Source organism: Limulus polyphemus, unplaced genomic scaffold (genome assembly GCF_000517525.1).
Source record: "Limulus polyphemus unplaced genomic scaffold, Limulus_polyphemus-2.1.2 Scaffold700, whole genome shotgun sequence".
NCBI lineage: Eukaryota > Metazoa > Arthropoda > Merostomata > Xiphosura > Limulidae > Limulus > Limulus polyphemus.
The window spans coordinates 85081-100692 of record NW_013666310.1 but is presented as its reverse complement, the minus strand read 5'-3'; the positions used below and the strand labels follow the sequence as shown (position 1 = coordinate 100692).

Sequence of the window (15612 nt, the reverse complement as noted above, 5' to 3'; positions counted from 1 at the left end):
CCTCAGATTGTGAGTCGAGCGCCTTATCCACCTGGCCATGCCGGGCATTGCCTTTTGACACTTGGCTTAGTAAGCCTATTGGAAAACATACATTTCAGTTCTTTAGTTTGTTTGTTTTGTAATTAAGCACAAAGCTACACAATGGGCTACCTGTGCTCTGCCCACTACGGGTATCGAAAACCGGGTTCTAGCGTTGTAAGTCCGCAGACATTCCGTTGTGCCACTGGGGGGGGGGGTAGTTCTTTAGTATCCTCAGGAATAGAATCTACAGGTAATTAGAGAGTTTGTACAAATGTTTAGGTTTATTTTACATTGTTTATATGTTGTTAAAGCCCAAAGCAACACAATGGGCTATCTGTAATGTGCCCACCACGAGTATCGAAACACGATGTTTAGCGGTGTGAGCCTTTAGACATACCGCTGAGCCACTGAGAAGCACAAATGTTCAGAACTAGGCAAATTTGAGCAGTTATACAATGCAATATAAGGAGGAATTTTTTTGAAGAAAGATACAATTTGTATTTAGTAGTCCATAGAACGGACCGTTTTCGAATAGAAATTGTAAGATAAGAAAAGGTAGGAAAAATAAAAGCATTTATGAAAATGTTCAAGCAATGTTGATTCCATGACGGATTGCAGATGGATTGTTTTCTTTAATTCTATGGGGCAATATCTTTTCAGATATTAATGTTGTATAACGTTTCAGTCTCACGTCCTTGTAAAATTAAAAAGATCACATTATCGGGTTTTGAAATGATTCCACAGTTGTAAGTTCATTAGTGTTTATATCATTATATATCATTATCATTAGAGAAAATAGATATGACGATAAAGAAGTCTGAGAATTCTAAGCTTCACATAATGTTTAAAAGAGATGGTTATCCCCAGTGGTACAGTGATTTGTAAAAGTTTCCACATTTTGTCGTCGTCTGAGTTTGCAATCATGAAACTTTCAGATGGGACGTTATATTTAGAATCTACTCCGTCTACTCCAAACTGAAGAAACTGATGTTTTATAAGTGAGTTAGATTTTCAAAGAAAATGAGAATAAGTATTCAACCCTTTTGCTACGGCAACCCTAAATCAGTTCAGGTGCAGAAGATTAGTTTGAAAGGTCACAAAAATTAGTGTAACGGTCTCTGTCTGTGTGTAATCAAAATGGTATAATTTTGACTTGAAAGTTAATGCATCTGTTCAAGCCGCAACTCACCTAGTGACACGATAAACCAACCATGAAGACCATGGAGCTTTCATAACAAATCATGGATAAAGCGGTAGAGAAGCACAGATCAGGCGAAGGTTACAAGAAAATTTCAAAATCGCTCATTATCCGATTGAGTACGGTAAATTCCATCATTAAGAAGTGGAATGTGCTTTATATCACCCATTCACTGCCCAGATCAGGCCGACCTTCAAAACTAAGCAGCTGGGCAAGCGGGAAACTGGTTAAGAATGCCACTACAAAGCTAACAGTGAGAGGAGGAAGTCAGTGTTCATACATCGACAATATCCCGGTCCCTACACAGAGCTGTTCTGTATAGGCGAGTGGCAAGAAAGAAGTCATTACCGAAAAAGAATCATCTTAAATCTCGTATGGAGTTTGCGACAAAGCGTGTAAATGACACTGTAGACATGTGGCAGAAGACTTTATGGTCAGACGAGACAAAAATTGAGTTTTTTTGTCTAAATTCAAAGTTTTACGTCTGGTGCAAGCTAAACACAGCACATCATTCAGTCAACACCATCCCAGCTGTCATGCATGGTGGCAGCAGCATCATGTTATGGGGATGCTTCTCATCAGCGAGGACTGGGAAGCTTGTCAGGATTGAGGGAAAGATGAATGGAACAAAGTACAGGCGAATCCTATAGGAAAACATGCTTGAGTCAGCCAAGAATCTAAAACTAGGTCGAAAATGTACATTTCAGTAGGACAATGACCCGAAGCGCAAGGCCAAAGTGGTTTCAAAAGAAGAAAGTGAATGTCCTGGAGTGGCCCAGTCAAAATCCTGACTTGAATCCAATGGAAAAATTATGGTGAGGCTTCAATTCAATATTGCAGTCCATCAACGATCCCCAATGAACTTGTCAGAATTGGAGCAATTCTTCCAGGAAGAATGAGAAAAAATGACATCCTCCCATTGTGTAAAGCTGGTAGAGACTTATCCAAAAAAGACTCAGAGCAGTAATTGCTACCAAAGGTTCTTCCACCAAATACTGACTTAGGGGGCTGAATACTTATGCAATTAGGAAATTGAAATTTATATACTTTCTTTGAAGGTTTTCGCTGACATTCAACCTCCTTCACACATAGCAGTGTTAACTTTGATCGTCATAGGTTTGAATAAAAACAAGAACCTTAAAAAAATTGTTTACATTATTTGTATTTCATTAGAATGTGACTTTATTGATATGGGGTGAATACTTTTGCAAGGCACTGTACGTCTGAGGGTTTATAACGTTAAAAATCGGGTTTTGATACCCGCGGTGTGCAGACTACAGACAGCCCAATACGTGAACAATCAAGCAAGACATGGTTATCAAGTAATAACTGATTGACAAAGTAATTTTTCATATCCATTCCTACAGTAAAACAGATAAAGATTTCCACTCACCCATTTCAACAGAAGGCTGCGCATATATAAGAAGTGTGTTTGTTGCCTAAGGATTTTAATATTAAGATAAACCAATAAGTCTTGACTACGAGGGCGAAGCCAAGAGACGTCCATCCAAGAATGTATTCTTCTTCTTCCCAAAATGTCTTCATTTTTTCTTTTATATAACTATTGATCCTATAATACTACGTTAAACAAGAATCTGCTCTGATGTAAAAGAAATAAGCTAAATTCCATCAAATACATGGTTGGTTAGCCTCTATATTTCTATAGCCAATCACAATACGAGGAACTACGAAGGAAAAATCTCTTTGTGGGTGTCGCATGGCAATGATGCCCAGTTGTGAGGATTCTGAGGCCTGATCCCTTCCTAGGAGATATTAAAGGGGGTCATTCTCACCCCTCTTATTCGAATAATGCTGTATAAAGCTTATTCATTTTCTATTAAAATCAAAAAGCGTGACTGTTTATTTTTGTATAATCATTCTGAATACCTAAAAAAAATAACTCAAAATCGAATTATTTTAAATATACTAAATACAGAGTGTTGAAATGATATTGAAATGATTTTAAATATTTAAATCAACAAGTCATGTGACAAACACAGCCGATTTAAAGTCGCGGTGGAATTCGTGTATCAAAATTACATTTTGACATCATTTGACGTTAGGTAATATGATGCACCGTAAATTGATTGCTTTTAAGAAGAGTATGTAACAGCCCCTTCCGACCCAAAATATTTATAAATGTTAGTTATAAGTATGTGTTCAGATTAGGGATTTAGAAATTCAAGATGGGGATATCCTTTGTGCTTAATGGAATTGAAAAACATAGAAATATGTATCAGCTTAAGGAATAATGACCATTCAGAAAGAGACCTGCAACATGTCGTACCCCAGCCACGGTAAGCAAGGCGTAGCATTTACTATCAAATGATAATGTATGAGAATATAGTTCAGAGAGAAAAACAGTCCTCATGCCAAAGGCAACCAAATCAAGAAGCATCTTGGTCAGGAAAAAGAGACCAACAGAGTAGGGGTTCACCAAGATAAGGCTTATTATCATATCTTCTATTCGGTTGTAGTACATCTAAAACAGCTAGAAAATGAAACGGATATTGATGCTAATCCGTATGAAAACCAGGCAAGTCGCCGGAAGCAGCGCGTATGGATATATGTGCGATTGGACTGTTGAAGCTGGTATTCGTACACTATATGACTTATGGGAAAAAGAAAGCAGGGATGAGTGGATACTTTGAAAATGAAAGCCTCACGACCGAGCTTTTTGCATGGTAAACTACGCTGTACGGCTATTATCGAGATGCATGGTCGTCAGACAGAGCATGAGTAGTCGTGAGGACATGGATCGTAGCGACGTGATGAGGCTCTTAATTCGTCTTAACATAACGTAGTAAACCTCTGTAGTAAGGTACTGTTAAAAATAAATTAGTATATCGCCCCTCCGTCCCCATTTTAGAATCCTGTTTTATTACTGTATTTTCATCAAAATAATTACAGTACCGGTAACAAATATTTCTCAGGCATTTGTATAACCCAAACCTTGTATTATGTATGATATGCGTGAATGATAAAGCAGAAAGAAACGAGTAGGGTTTTAATTAAAATACCATACTTTTAAAGGAAAACCTAACAATAGAACGAAATGTGTTATTTTAATCCACATGAACACGCTTTATTACAAGCATATTCTCTCTTACGAGTTTCATATTACACATATACATTGTTAATTACCTATGTTAAGACTGAAGTTTTCAGGCATAGCCATCTGTTTTCAATGTGTTTGTTTGTTTTGAATTTCGTGCAAAGCTACACGAGGGCTATCTACGCTAGCCGTCCCTAATTTAGCAGTGTAAGACTAGAGGGAAAGCAGCTAGTCATCATCACCCACCGCCAACTCTTGGGCTACTCTTTTACCAACGAATAGTGGGATTGACCGTCACATTATAACGACCCCACGGCTGAAAGGGCGAGCGTGTTTGTTGGGACGGGGATTCGAACCCGCGACCTCTCAGATTGCGAGTCGAGTGCCCTAACCACCTGGCCATGCCGGGCGTTTTCAATGTGAAAAAATGCAAGTTATAGAAAGAATCAACCCATATAAAGTGAATATATGAAACATATAATAATAATACTAACAATAATCTTAATACTACAACAAATAATAAAATTAATACTAGATTACAAGGTTGTATCAGTTGATTCTTCTACCTTAGCTTGTGTGTCTGCTATCTCCACTTTTCTACTATTACTTTTTTAGTAGTAGTAGTACTAATAGTATTATTATTAAGTGTTTGTTACCTCCAATTTATATGGCTGAGCTTTTATCATATATTGGCGTTCCTTCATACCGACTGTCTTTTGTTATGGATACGGCTTAGTTTTTCACACACGTAGTGCATAAGGGCTACCTGAAATAGTATGTTATTGGCTTTGGCTGCTGCCTGTCAAACCCTAAATAAGCCAATATATTTCATGTGTAGCTGCTACTCACCACTATTTTTTTTTTCGGAACAGGCTGATTTCAGGCTTTCCAGTTTAAGCCATGCCATGCAGCTGGTGAGGTCCTTGTTTGGAAACACGTGCTTTGTACATGACCTAAATATTAATTCTCGTGGTTAAGGTCACAATGTAATATACAGATCATGCAGGTTCGATCCTATCATAACACACACACACACACTGTATTTTGTTTCAGTTTTTAATTTTTACAAGCGAATTCTTCTTTTTAAAACACGAATAAATAGTTTAACATACATTATATAAACGTCACAGTAGACACATTTTCTAGTTTACTTTGTTGTTGACAAACAATTGAAACGTCGTGGAAGTTTGGATGTCTTGTAATATATATATGGTGTTTCAAAAGTCCCCGCATTTGTATTTAAAAACACGACAGAAAAAAAATGATAAATACGTTTTTATCTGACTTTGGCGACATATTTCTCTTACTGTATGTCATTTTTTTTTTCACGTTTGACGAATGACTGTCTCAAACTATATACTGAAAGGGGAACAGTGCTTCTGGCAGGTGTAGTTTAGGTGCCCCAATACCTCCCAAACTATCCGTGCTATATAAAGTCCCTGGTAGCTCTGTATTAGTGTTTTTATATAACTAGGCCGTCGAAACTATAGTCCCTCTCGATATAAAAACAAAACAACTTAATGTTTTGGTTGGGCGTGACTTAGTAGTTAGCGTGGGTCCATTGTTTATCTCCTATTGTCCTCAAATCGAGCTCGATTAGAGTAGCTCGCAAGAATTAGCGGTAGGTGCTGTTAACTAGTTGCCTTCCCTCTCGTATATCACTTCAAAATTAGAAACGGCTAGCGCAAACAGAACCTTGTGTAGCTTTGCACGTATATTAAAAACAATCAGCTAGCGTCTTTTGCAAGGACATTAAACGTTAAATGTTTACTAGTTGTAGCTAGTTTGACGGTCAATATCTCTCTAGTGTAGTGAATTCATTATTTAGAATATTTGTATATATATATTTACTTGCTTATAGTATATTTTTAAATCATTGGTTTGAATGAACTGAAAAAAAGTTAGTTTACTGTCGAAGTTATGAGGTCATAGTGGGATAGTGAAGTGTATATTTTTATTAGCTGCTCTTCAGCTGTTTAACTTCTACTTCTTAATATGTAAGATATAAGGTAGCTACTTAATAATTTATAATTCTGTGTTCTACAACTCCATATATGTATCTTCGTAAGCCTCTTGCTACCTGACTAACAAATGAAAATGTATTACATATTACTTATCCCAAGCTGAATCTCACTAATGTCATTTTAAAACTATTATTACTTGCAGACAACAAGAAAATAACTGAATACTTTATCAGTATTAATGAGCTGAGTGCAATAAAAGAAACATTTTCCAGAAGTCTAACTTTCTAGAAAGTATTATTTGATCGTGTTTGTACTTTAACTGACTTTTTTCTTTTCATCTTAATGGTATGAAACGCTATTTACTTGTCAGATTTTGTGAAGTAATATTCTCATACATTTCACAATAACACTGGTCCGGATATTTCATTGTTTCTTCAATTTTTATTACATTAATGAATCTTAGCTTACGAAAGATCGAACAAGGAGAGGCGAAACCATTGAAGAAATAAAACACGCAATGAACGTTTCATGTCTATTTCGCATGTTTGAATGATAATTGGCAAACCAGATTCCTTTTACAGGATGTCTCAATAGTAAATTCATTTAATGTCGTACTTCCTGACCAAGCATCTAACATTACCTAAATACTTATAGGCTTCTATTACTGCTTCAGCACAAAAATTGTCTAGCGTTTGAACAGTTCTGACGTTGCAACAAGCTTAGTACTATTCAAATCTGTAAGACAACAATGGATTAAATATTTTGGTATACTCTGTACAAGCTAAGATAATTTTATTTATTCAAATATTTTAGTTCCATGGACATGTAGAAATATATAAATACCCCCACCCCTTTCTCCCCAAAACACTAACATGTGAATTTTGAATCAATACAAAGAAAGGACATTCAAAGTTCCCAAAGTGGGTCCAGATAAATAATTAAATATTAAAGCAGGATGGAGGACGGGAATTATAGTAATAATAAAAGTTTTGGCTTAGTATAGTAATACCTTAACATCTTGGTCCACCAAACATCATATTGGGGGCTGGAATGCTAACCTCAAGGACACGTTTGATGTCTCTTCCATTGATTTATAGTATTCTAAATATTATCTTTCTTACTTTTTTTGTGAGCAACCACATTCCCACATCTGGCTGCAGACAGTGAAAGGTGTTAAAAATGTGGGACGTTGTGGACTAAAGCACCCACATCTGCTCCTATTCCCTTTCTACTAAGCATGTGAGGTTGGCAAAGTTTAAACTGGATTGATGGTGTACCCACAACAAAAGTTTGGTCTTACTTCCGCCGATACCTAAAAAAATGTTTTGTTTTTTAGGTATCGGCGGAAGTAAGACCAAACTTTTGTTGTGGGTACACCATCAATCCAGTTTAAACTTTGCCAACCTCACATGCTTAGTAGAAAGGGAATAGGAGCAGATGTGGGTGCTTTAGTCCACAGGGCACATTATATAATGACCCACCCTGTGATTTGTGCCCTGATGTTGGACATTTGTTTTGTGGCTTCGTTTTTTGTGTTTTTTTCAAGTATATTTTTTGTTTATTTATTTACTTATTTATTGTTTTTTTTTCTCTTTAAATTTATATATATATTATGCAACTAACGATTTAAAAGGGTTGTTTATAAATGCACCAGTGAAAAAAAGTTAAAAATACAAGACAGTATGGAATTATATTAACTTTTCTAACTAATATAAAACAAGAATTATCATAATTCTTCGCAGCTTATTCTGCATTTCATGTTAAAGTGGTATCAACAGTTTCAGAAAAATATACGTCTTGGCAGTTGTATATAGCTAAAACTGCGTTGAGCTTTTTATGTAGTGCCTGGATTTGAACTTGGCAAAGATTTTCTGCGAGGCTGGCAGCCATTCGATACCTTTCACACCTTTCTCAAACGTTCACGGAATGCAGCGTCTTTCACCAATTGTAGTTAAAGAACAACAGTTTAGAAACATTCAGCTTTATTTGCTGTTTAATTGAACATTAAAATTTCGCTTATGTGGTGAGCACCCACAAGCGCTGCTTTTGTGGCTATAGAGATATCTATACTTAAAACACGAAAATAACTATTAAAACGTAAATTGTTATGAGTATACATTGCTTTGATGTTTTTCTCTAGTTTGTTTGTTTGTTTAAAGTTAAGCACAAAGCAATACAATGGACTATCTGTGTAAGTCCGCAGACATACCGCTGTGCCACTGGGGGGCATTTTTTTTTCTCTGTAGAATTTCACGCGAAGCAACACGAGGGCCAACTCAAAAGTGTTGATGGAACGTGATTTTTATTTGTATTTATTTGTGTGTGTAGTAACGAGACGCGAACCACGAAACCTAAGCTTCACAGTCCAGTACACTGACCAATAAACCGCGCTCGTTCCGCTTTGAAGTACGACTACTATTTTCAATTCCGTTAGAAAGTGCGTTAATAAACTGGTTTTAAAAATGATTTATTTTTGCACTACTGTCACTACTATAAGGAATGATGACTTAAGAATTAGTTCATGAACTTTATGATTACATTTATTTCCGGTGGTAGTTTATTAGTTAGCATGAAGATTCGTGACTCGAGACCCGTTGCCGGACTTTAACACCAAAGGTGCTAAGTGTGACGGTTAAATACCACCATTCGAGCAGACAAAAGTTGGCGATGGGTGCTGATGTTGATTAGCGAACTTCTCTTTAGTTTACGAGTTCAAAAGTAGGAAAGGCTTTGGGGCAGATAGTTTTAGTTCTGAAACAAAAGCTATGCTACAGCTTTAGAAGCCAGTTTAACGAGGGGACTGAGGAAGTAGTGGACAAACATTTCGTTGTTCTTGTTAGCTTCGAATGAAGAAACGACAAATATATTCCCTTTGACCATTATTACTCATAAAATTATAATTCAATCACAATTAATGCTAAATAGATTCCATAGATCAAATTATATATGTTAAATAGCTTTAAAATTTTGTATTTGGATCTTTCTTCAAACAACAACAAAAGTTACGTATTAATACAAGAAATAAATGACCTTATAACACCAAAATAGTTATTATTTAATTAGACCCCTCAACGTTTCGCTTTACAGCTCCTTCGGGAACGTTCACTAAAACACAAACCAAAACTAGTGAACGCTCCTGATGAAGCTGTAAAGCAAAACGTTGAATGTTTAATTAAGTAGTAACAATATTTTGGTATTATAAGGTCGTTTACTTCTAGTGTTAATATGTCTTAATATGCACTACAGAAATTAAATAAAAGTTACCTATTATACGGATTTTACTACATTTCGTGGTGCATTTAAAACAGATAACAAAAATCACAGTGTTTTGGAACTGTTTTTCAATCCTAATTCTTATGTTTTCACTGTGTTTAGCTTTGTAGTCCTAAAATACGTACAGTTTTTGGACTGCCCATTATATATATAACAGGATACGTGGAACGTTTTGAAAATAAATCTGACAAAATTTTAAACAGGTATGTGCAAATTTTAGTAATAACAATGTCAAAATTAAACATCACAGAATAAATTATTACGAACAATATTGTTTGAATATCGCGCAAAGCCACACGAGGGCTATCTGCGCTAGCCGTCCTTAACTTAGCAGTGTAAGACTAGAGGGAAGGCAGCTAGTCATCATCACCCACCGCCAACTCTTGGGCTACTCTTTTACCAACGAATAGTGGGATTGACTGTCACATTATAACGCTTCCACGGCTGAAAGGGCAAGCACTTTTGGTGGGACGGGGATTCGAACCCGCGACCTCTCAGATTGCGAGTCGAATGCCCTAACCATATGGCCATACCGGATCAACAATATTGCACGCCAGGGATTTGTTCTGATGTATTTTAGAGAACACCGATATATTTTTTTTTTATTTCAAACGTAAAATGTAATAATATATTTAATATTAATCATAAATTATTCAGCGCTTTTATCAGACAGATAAAACTAACCTAAAAAAACATTCTACATACCAATATACACACAGCCATATCAATTTGCATAAGGTACACATGGCCGATGCTAACAAAAAAAAAATAAAGATAGAAACCACAATATAATATAATCTCCGCCACGAAAATCAACACTTTCAGTTAACTAACTGTATTTCCAAAATAATTAGTGTTTATAAGTGCACACGTTGATACGCAGGACTTAAATTGCGCTCGCTGAACGTCACAGAACGTTAATGTTATAATCTATAATGGTTACTGAGTTTCAGGCCAATAAAACAACTTGAAACTTTCCTTATCCATATTTTACACTCTCCTGTTCCAGAAATTTCTTGTACCGCTGTGAAGATTGACACGAGGAAAATAATTTGATCATTTTATCTCGCATATAAACTTCAAACTAAACGGACGTTTGCAACCTCATAGAGAAAAGTCGGTCGTCTGAAGTGCGCCCCCTATTGTTTCTTGAACACATATGCAGATGTATAAGATGCTTTATTATAAAACTAAACAAAAAACAAACAATGTACGTTCGAAATCAGTAAATTTAAGCACGTTCTTCAACATATTATTGCACATCATATGATGTTAATAATAAAAATCGTGTAAAACACAACTGTATCAGAAACATTCAACATTGAAAATGTGAATAATATTATTAAAAATGAAAATATGTTTATGACATCAAAATATAAAAATACAACAAATGAATCAAATTATTTTCATTTTGTTTTAAATGATGAAATTCAACTTCAAAAGTGCACAGAACGACATATATTCACCTTTAGGGGAGATGGCCTTACAATAACATGTAATTAAGGCCACATTTCAAGGGAGAATTTTATTTATCGCTACTAATAGCCTCTTATCGAAAATAAGCTAATTAGAAACATCGGAATTAAAACACAAAAAAAATCAATAAATTTATAAAACCAATTCTAAAAAAAACAATCTCACACAAAGTATGTAATGTCTGAAGGAACCAAACTTATAATTATTAGGATGCATTTAAATCATAAGTTGGGTACTTTCGGCCATAATCCCAACAATGACTCATGAAGTTCAGCCAGTTTAAGAGACTTGGGTTAGTCTTAAATTCATACACTAATTTAGAAATGCAAAATAACTTTAATGAGTTTAAAATTAATAATGATATTAATATTCATAATCATTTTAAACCTTACAGACAATCAATTTGATAAAACTAACTTCAAAGTAAAACGGTCCATGTCATTAGTTAAATTCAAAAAAAATAATTGTTTCTAATATTCACACCGTTGAATGCACTATGTTTGCTGTAGCGCACAACAACTGATTATTTTATAATTATCTTATAAATTGAGCCACATATGTAATAGTGAAGTTTATGTTTACGTTTTAAGAGTTTATGATCAAACCGATAATGAATTAATTTGATATATCTCTGCAAAAATATTTTATGCTTAGAAGGCTATCTACGCTAGCCGTCCCTAACTTTGAACTAATGGTCAAGCGGAAAGGCAGACTATTCAACAGCACCCACCGTCTCCTCTTGAGCCGCTATACTCCAAAGAACAGAGCATAATTTTGAGACAACGAGTCGTAAACTTACACTCGCGGGGTCACGGTCTGGCCCACCGAGAAATTGAATGTAATTTCGGATCCATTAAAGAAATACTTAAACTATCTTCCAAACTTGAATAATTTCTTGAAAAAAAGAAAGAAAGAAATCTTTTAAAAATTCAACTAAACATAATTAAATATGTAACAACAAAAATTACTGCAATTAATAAATTTAAGCGATTCGTTACTTTTATCACTATTTTAATTTTAAAAAGATTAGTTTTTTTAACATACATATATATATATACTAAACAGTAGAAATTTGTATCGTATGCATAACTAAACACAAGCCTATAATCCTGTTAACGTACAGGTCTAGATAAAGTAGTTCTATCCCAGACGTTTTTGTTCTTCAGACAAAAAACAAAATAACGTTTTGGTTAAATACCTTATCAAGAGGAGATCATTAGTTATATCTGTAATATAAGTTCAGTTTTGTCTTAGTTTACTGTAACTACACGTGTTTTAAACTGTGACAATACAGGATTTAAGACAATTTGTAGGATCTTGCAAGACAGTTAAAATGCCAGTACACTGTAACACGACAACACTCACGGAAACAATGTAGTGATATTAATAACAAAAGAAGTTGCATTGCACATTAAATTAACGAAACGGTTTATTGTTCTTGTAAACACACATACACCTCTCAACAAAGAATTCTGACAGACTGAATACTGCAAGTAAGAAAATACTTCAATCATTTCTTTATCACAGGCTGAGCGTACTAAACGTATTTTTATCGATGCCGAAAAGGCCATTTCGAGAAGGCTCGCTAGTTTCTTTATTGTTATTTTGTTATCTCGAAATGCGGGTTGGAATGTTTCTGACATAATTAACAGATCATGATGTGCTTATTTAAAAACAAATGTGTTTTTTTTTGGGTTACTCAATAGTAGCTATTCAAATAATCATATATATATATATATATGGCTTGTGTGTAAAACAGTTATAGATAACAACAACAGGATGTACCGTGCAACAATGAAATGACGTTGTCGACTGAACAACAATATACTACGTACCGTGCAGCATTAAGGTGATGATTTCGGATGACCATCTTCACGTGAAGAGTGTACATGACAGACTTCCAACAAATGGAAAAGTTCTCCTGCACTCTATTAGCATACCAATGTCTAACAGGTTCGCGTTCATATGACGATGTACCTCAAGAAATGAAATTTTGGTTTTTAAGTTGTAAGGAAAATTCCATTAGTAGATAACATACGGTGAAAAATATTACAGACGAATATCCTGATTGCACAGTGGTTCAGAGAAACAAGTTTTTGGCAATCAAACATCTGCTTTCATCAGGCCAAGCAAGTAGGAATCGAAATATTTCTACTGCAATTCACTTTACTACCACTATCTAGAAAACGTCATCAAATCCTAGCGATCAAAATAGTAAAAAATGAAGCTGACTTAAATAATAGAGCGTAACAAGTATATTGTGACTCAGGAACTGATTTATCAAACAGTAAGCTAGTTAGTTCTATGTCTTATCTCACACTAGGTGGCCTAGTATGAGCACCTTATTAAATCTTTGTAATTCTGTCTTTGATCGAAACTTCGGGAGCTTTATAAGCCCAAAGAAGTAGTTGTCAAGATTATGAAGCTGCTTGCCACTAGTTCTTTCTGTTGGGAGGACTTTAAGTCAATAGAATGCGTGTAGTTATTCTTCGCACGGTTGGTGAATTGTATTAAGAATATTAGATACGAATGTGTTTTAATCTCCAAAGCAAATGCCGAAGGATTTCAATATTCTGGAAACACTAATTTCATGTTATTTCTCAGTCAGTGTGTTGACAAGTCAGTTGAAACCTTCTTTCGCATTATATAAGTACATTTGATAGGATCGTGAGTATTGTATACTGCCACTAAGACCTCTTTACATGTATACCTCCATATTATACTAATACTTTTACGAGAGTAATTTATACAAAGTAGAAAGATTAACATAGTTACGTCTCAGGTATTGATAGTAGTTACAATCACCATCCTATAACTTCCTTTCGTCACCCGTAAGAATTTGGGAGAACTTTAATTCTAAAGAAAAATTTTCATATTATATCTATAGAATGTTTTATTTTATATTTCAATGTAAACATCGCGCAAGGAAACATTTTACAATTTAATCTTTTAAATTTTGGAATCCCAAACGTTCAGGAAATAATTTTATGAACTTAAGAATGAAAGTAAATAAGAATGCACAACGATTTGTCAAGCACGTCTTTCTATATCGTCTGGTGACGAGACCCTTCGTCCACGACAAGCCCTCATTAACTCGCATCATTCGTTACATCACACAAAACTTGGTGACGAGGCCTTTCGTCCACGACAATTCCTCATTAACTCGCATCATTCGTTACATCACACAAAACTTGGTGACAAGTCCTCATTAACTCGCATCATTCGTTACACACTTGGTGACGAGGCCTTTCGTCCACGACAAGTTCACATTAACTCGCATCATTCGTTACATCACACAACACTTGGTGACGAGGCCTTTCGTCCACGACAAGTCCTCATTAACTCGCATCATTCGTTACAACACACAACACTTGCACAATATTTATAAATACAAAGACAAATAATGTCTTCCCATGGCAATATAAATAATACATAGGTGTTTAATTATTAATCGTTCCAACAAATAAAGAATTTCAGGTTATTAGTGGTGAATAAAGGGTTTTACATTAAAATCCTAAAAAATAGACGTGTATTGAATATGAAACGCATATCCTACGGTGTTCAATATAAAACAAAACTGTATCGAGGTCTCTTCGAAAGCAAATCTGAAACAAAACATTTTCTGTCTTTTTGAATTCATCTTTGGGATATTGGACCTAGGGTATAAAAACATTTCTTACGATATATATATATATATCTCAGTTACCTTGTGTCTTTAACGACACCTACATTTCAAGCATTAGTTTTAATGCGATAGACTTAACATACGCCGCTGCGTTAAGTACAGCCAAGATAAAAAAAAACAACAACACCAAAGGTAAACCCCTCGTTAGGTTATTTGCAAAAAATATATTTTCGCCGTGATTATTTCTTTATTTCATCAAATCCAAACTTCCAGATGCTAGTTACAAATGGCACAGTTGATCAGAAGTATATTAATTCATAATACTTGGTTTCCTAACACAGCACAAAAAGAGAGCTGAAGAACTTACCTACGACTAGAAATATCACCTCATGTTAAGCATGCTTTTCACACCGGTAAGAAAACGTTATCGCCAGACATTTTGTGTGCACAAGATCCTTTAGAACGTAAATAAAAAGCATTAAATGATACCGCGTCAGTTCAACCAGAACGCAGATGAATTAAACGTGTGGCTTTCCTATTAACCGTCTTCTAGACTTCACGACAGTTCGGCCGTAGAACCTTGAGTAGTAGTGTCTGGGTTTATTGCCAAAACTCAGGCTGCAGCCGATCGAGCGAACGATAGGCGGAAGTTTGCATCTTTCGTGATACTTTGTAAGTTCTCGAATTAAACTAGGTCTTCTATATTATAATTCATTATAAGTGTGTATCTATTAACAGTATGAAAACTATCACTACTCCCCCAGCAACAGGCTAAATTGTGACAGATGCTCATGTTAGACTAGGATGTTTATGTGGAAAACGCCGACTAGCGGAGACAACCAGAAACAGGACAAAAATAAATGAATGTTGCATAGTTAGGCTTAAGAAAGAGCGAGAATGCGCTGCGCAACCTTTCCGTTGCTGATCGACTCATGTACAGGAATCAATACTCTGCTACTAACTGGTATGCGCTCCAGACGTTTTATTATATTCTTTAAAC

General features: G+C 35.2%; 1 protein-coding gene across 1 annotated transcript in view; it reads right to left on the bottom strand.

The window, feature by feature from the left end:
- The window catches only part of LOC106460061 (blood vessel epicardial substance-like), a 144528-nt gene extending 129175 nt beyond the window's left edge, over window positions 1–15353 (bottom strand). Inside the window, exon 1 of the mRNA XM_013919747.2 lies at window positions 14980–15353. The gene's annotated coding sequence lies outside the window, so the exon portion shown is untranslated. The remainder of the gene's footprint in view (window positions 1–14979) is intronic.
- Window positions 15354–15612: the final 259 nt, after the last annotated feature.